The sequence below is a fragment of the Microtus pennsylvanicus genome, chromosome 21 (assembly GCF_037038515.1).
Source record: "Microtus pennsylvanicus isolate mMicPen1 chromosome 21, mMicPen1.hap1, whole genome shotgun sequence".
NCBI lineage: Eukaryota > Metazoa > Chordata > Mammalia > Rodentia > Cricetidae > Microtus > Microtus pennsylvanicus.
The window spans coordinates 10,014,533-10,020,532 of record NC_134599.1 but is presented as its reverse complement, the minus strand read 5'-3'; positions in this window follow the sequence as shown (position 1 = coordinate 10,020,532).

Here is a 6,000-nt window from a genome sequence, read left to right as displayed (position 1 = left end):
TTGAATCCAAGGCTCCTAATGCTAGGCAAGCACTCCCTGAGCTATACTGTCATTGTGACATGCTATGTTTTAGACTGACATGCTCAAATAACTGAAGCTTTCTGTAATTGGAACTAAATCATGAAAATAATTTTCATTTATTTTCAGGTGTGAAAATAAAAACAATTATTAAAAAATCAAGCATGCATACATGTACACACACACACACACAGTCCAAAAGAGCAGAAGATATTTTCTGTTATCTGTTACAGATAATTATCTTAAATATATGCTGAGTTTCCTTTCATGAAAAGCTGCATGCTTTTCTACTTTTTGAAAAATAATTCCTTGAAAATGTTCCATATGTCTATGGATTATTTTTCCTGTGAACACAAAGTTATAGTTTATTTGAAATTCTAGAAATGAGGAATATCTTTATCTAATGTGTAGCAGTTAAGTACAGTGAGAGAAAGCATGTTATTTGGGAATGATGCAAAAAGTCCCTTTTTATGTTCCAGCAAGTAAAAATTAAAAACAATGCCTTTGCCAACACTGCCTAAAAACTTTTTTTAAATTTCTCTGCAAAAATTAAGATATCTGTGTAAAAGGTAAAATTAAATGCTTATATACGTAAAATGAACCGGCAGAAGAGAAATCAGGCTTGGACGTTCCTGTCCTTATGACATCTGAGTGAGGAAGCCTCGCGGTAGGGCCAAGGCGGAGAACCTTGGCTTTCAATATACACTCTTGCCTTTACATTGCTGAACAAATGGAGTGAGGGCGGTGAAGCATGCCAGCAAGAATTGCAGAACTCCCAGTTCTTTGGGATACCACTGAATGCCCGGCCCAGTCCTCACACTGTGGATGCTGGCTAGGTGTCACCAGTACCGACTCAAATCTGGACAACTGGAACATTAAAGCAGCCAACCAACAAAGAAAGAATAGAGATGCAAATTACTTATGTAAGAGTGTCTTGCAATCATGTTGCTGAGAATGAAACTCGTGTCCTAAGAGGGAACGGCACGGACGTGATGGAAGGGGGGCAGGGCAGAGGGTGGAGTGTAGAAATTAAATGGAGATGGCCAGGTGTGGTTGTGCATGCCTAAAATACCAGCATCGGCAAATTCAAGATAGGCCTGGGTTATATAATGACCTTATCCTAAAAATAAACAGAGTTAAATGGGTGCGAGAGGGAAATCTGAGTTTCTGAGTATAGTGACATCCAAAGCAAATTATGAGCAAATACATGATGGGGGGCCTAACAGCCAAGATAAACATACCTCCATGTGTTTCTGTTTTCTCTCTAGTGGTATACTGTAGAGAAAAAGAAAAATTGGTTGAGATTTTAAAATAATATTTGATTTTATTCTTATTGGCCTTAGAGTAGTAATTTGTAAGGCCCTACTGTTTAATATTGACAACTTTGAAAGTCACTGAAAAAAATTAAATGGCAATTTAATGTTAACAGCTGCTTATGGTTATCAAATCCATCAAGACCCTTCATGAATATATTAACATGAACCCACTAAATTACTGTTGCTGTAGACAGCTTGGTATTTTAAAAATGCCTGCCAAGGATAAGGACACTGTAATAACAGGAAGGGCCCTGGTCACGGTGCTCTGTTTTATATTGACATAGGGCAAGAAACTCAGACCTGTTTTACGTCTTCACATTGCAGCTTCTACTAACGTAGCTAAAAAGAGATTTCTAGAAGTGTACTAGAAAATCTTGCTTGACCCAAATTTATGTTTTTACTTGCCACAATAAGAAACAAAAATAAAATCCCCATAACAAAAATAACTCATCTGAGTAAAGGCTGAAGAATATTCAGCAAACTCTTCAGACTGGTCTGAATGCCTGAAACCTGATCATGAACTTAATTAATTAACAAGGTTTTCTTTGGTATCTTTTCACCAAGATAATAATTCAGATTACGGGGATCTGAATTATTAAAGAGAAAGCGGTGCACACTACACAACATATGTCCACAGACTCTTTGCTTGCTTCACCCTGGGAATATTGGAGTCATTCTTTGGAAGAATCATTTCATTTAAACTACAAAATATTGCCTCATCCTAAGTTACCTTTCACCCAAAGCTACTTTTTTTTATGCTTGGGATTGAACCTAAGAGCTCACACTTAATAGGTAAGCATTCAACCCTTGAGCTATATCCCCAAACTTCTTTTTGCTTTTTATTTTTGACAGTGTTGCTAAATGCCCAGGCTGGTGTTAAGCTTTGTAGCCCAAGTTAGACAGAATCACTAAGTGCCCAGGCTGGTGTTACTTTGTAACCCACATTAGACAGGATTGCTAAGTGCCAGGGCTGATGGTAAACTTCATAACCAGTGTAGGACATACACTTGTCATTCTTCTGTCCTGGTTTCTTTAAGTAGGTGGATAATAAATAGGTTTGGGTCTACCATGCCTGGCTTGCAGCATACTTATTGGAAGTACCACAAGGCATAGCTTCACAGACCAAGGTTTATCATCTAAACCCTTAGCCTCAACTGGTAGAATTTCAGGAAATGATGATCAGGACCACCGTGAGGATAGGAGGACTAAAATTTAAATTACATAAGCAGTATTGAATCTTACCTTTTACTGAAGGATAACTCTTCCTAACTCTGTGACGAACCCAACTAAAATAGAATTTTCAAGATCAGCTATCATGCTTCTCAAGTAGAAAGCACAAACTTGGATGAAAAGAATTAAAAGGGAGGGGAAATGTTTTCTGTGTATTTGCTCATGGTTAGAACAAACTCAGGAGCCAGAGCAGGAGGGAAGCAGGTCGTGTGGAGAGGACTGCTCACTAAACTCTAGATCATGATGAGGAGGTATTTCCTGTGCATGCTCTTCGTGGGCCTTAGTGACGAAGACTGATGTGTGACAGACGACAACACAGGGCTCTGGGTTCCTCTCTTCTCCGGAGTTCCAAGTAGAAGAGGAGACCAGAGTATAGGACTGTGAGTGAACTGGTTACTTTTCTTAGCCAGTGATAAAATGCTTTTAAAAGCAACTTAAACTGATTTATTTTGGATCAGTTCGAGAGGGTTACAGTTTATCACGGTGGCGGAGCGTGACAGCGTAGTTGCTTGACATGCATGGGGCAGCTAGTTCCATTGTGTTGGTCAGGAAGCAGAGAGCTTGGGATGAGGATCCAGGCTGGGCTTTACCTTGTAGCTTCTCCTGTAGGGCCCTGTATCTGCCAACTAGATCCCATGAGCAAAAGATTCCACACTTTACAAGATAGCACCACAAGTTGGGGGACCATATATTCAAACACACGAATCTGTGGGGATCTATTTCACCTTCAGATCATAACAGAGAGTGAGCCAGTCATCTTCCAGGAAGACCAGATGTAGTCAAGGCTAAACATGTTCCCTTACTGAAAGTAGGTTTAATTAGGATTTGGTCTCAGAGTCAGAAGTAGGATAAGATGTTCAAACTAGATTGTCATCCAAATTGACCTTATAGCTAGGCTGGTGGTATAGCTCAGTTAGTGTTTAGCACGTATGAGGTCTTGTGTTAATGGTTCGTGAGATGTGTGAGCGTTGAGAGTCTGGAAAGAGAGGAGGGTTATGACTGTGTAGGCGTTCAGAACTGGAGAGAGGGCTCTCTCACCTCATTCCTAACTTACAGAATCTCTTGGTACTTGCTCTGGAAAAGCCAACTGCTGTATTGAAAGGACATTCATCTGCCCCAAAGAGAAACCCATGTTGTCAAGAACTAAGGCCCTTTCCCGTGGCCAACGAGGAACCAAGGGTGCCAGTCCGAAGCCCAGGGCTGAGTTCTCTTCAGTTAGATCCTCTTAGCTTTGGTCAAGTCTGTGAATGGCTGCCACTGAGCCCCAGGAGCGGTGCGGGGGCAGGTCATCATGTCAGTCCACTCAGGGGTCCCTGAAAGTCATAGCTGTGCAATTAAAGTTGCCAAATTTTATTATGCAGAAATAAATAACAGACTCTCTGCCTATGGATAATCTTTCTTCTACATGAAAGCTAAACAGAAATGAAGATGAGGGGCAAAGAAAAGCAAACTGTTTTGGCCACTGTCAGCTTTTCTTCTGGGTACATCAATGTTAGGCCTCGCTGTGGGCAGGTTCCTTGTTCAGCACTTTGCATTTATTTTGAAAGTCATAGAGAAGGGGGTTTTAGTCTGCAGGATGTATATTATTTTCTTAAACTGAAGGATCTACTTCCGAGAAAACAAATCAAGAGACTTTCTAAGAGTCTAGGATTTTCCTGTGGAATGGGATGGGGGCTTCAACCTCTTTTCGGTTGAGATTTAAAGTTTCATTTATTATTATCATCATCATCATCATCATTATTTAAATCCTAATACAACTAAGGTATGAAAAGTATTGATTTCTCTACTAGATTTTGTTATGGAAATATTTGAAGACGAGAAGTAAGGATTCATTTCTTCCAACCTCTATTTCTCTTTCGATCTTACAAGCAATGCAGTAACCTTAGCAAGAAACACTAAAAACAATGGCATATACAAAGCATTGCCTAAGTGCATCCATCACAGACACAGACAAAACCTGTGTCTGAAAATGGCTTTCTAAATAAGGGAGGAGTGTTTCATACAAAAAGTCTATTTTCTGTTATTGCCTTTTTGATTTGGACTACTAGATGCTATACGTTTTAAGGCAATTTTAACAGTTTCTTGTTTCTTGCTAACAAGAATGACTTGTCATCATGAGCAGGGTAGACCCTGTCCATCTGATCTACTCTAGAGAGCTGTCTATTTGATACAGAGCAAATCGCCCCAATTTCTTTGTGGAATGAGCTGAATACAAATAAATAAGACATAAGAATAAAAATGTGGCCAATTCTATCTGAAGGCAACAAAGGATTGGGATAGCTGGAGACTCTTAATAAAAATGTGACAAGACGGAGAATTATTTAAGTAGGATAAAGGGAGGAATAATTTTCTTAACATAGCCGCCCATAGGATAGTCTCCTATGTAGGAAGGAAATGACTTTGTAGTTTAATGACAGTTCTCAATTTTTTTCCAGTTGGAAGAACAAAATTCACTTTAAACTCGACAAAAAAGAATTTTAATTTTCAGTAATCTTTTTATAATTTTTCACATTGCTCATCTGGGTGGAATTTTCGATTCCATTTTAGTTAAATAGTCACTTTGAAGGTGTCTCTTTTGTTATTATTTTTCATGTTTTACTTCAGTGGTTAAGTTTTTGTCTTTGCTGTTTTGTAAGACATGGGCAACTAAATATTCCAATTCTTCCTTTTAAAATTAGTGTTTATTATTATCTCTTTGAGAATTACATAAATATCATAGTACATTTGAGTACTAATTTTTATGAGTACTCTCTGAAAAATGCAGGTATTTGTTCTTTGGTGCTGGGAATTGCATATGCAAAGCACATACACTGAACTATCCCCCAGCCCTGACATTTTTTTGATGAAATATTAATAGAGCCATTATTCTATGTTAGGCTTAGAATTCTAGGTGGGGATGACACTTACTATAAATTTCACTCTGTAAGAATTAGGAAATAGTATGTTTCTCAAAATCAAATCTCAACACAGCTTAAATTTATTTATCAGAGACTTGTTTCCATTTAGTCAGAATCTCTGGGCTAGGAGTTGAGAACCCACACGTTGGTAGTTTCTCTTTGTGATTCTAGAGCAGGGTAAGGTATAAGGAACATTGGTCTAAAGAAAGATGCAGGGAAGAAAAAAAAAGCCGAGCAGAGTAGTTCACATCTTTAATCCCAGCACTCGCGAGGTGGATCCCTGAGTTCAGGGCCAGAACTTATTTTTTGAGTTTTAGAGTAAAATTGTAAGATTTAAGGACAGAAGGCTCAGTCTTTGCTGACTAAATTAAACAGATTTTTATGTATTTATTCTTATAATCACTACTAGAGATTATAAAATATTTATAGGTGGGCAGCGATACAGGTGGATTACTGGTAGCACCAATTTAGCTTTCCGGTGCCCGCTCCCAAAAGGATAATGTCTATAACTTCTGTCAGAGCTAGGGAATCAGTCACTC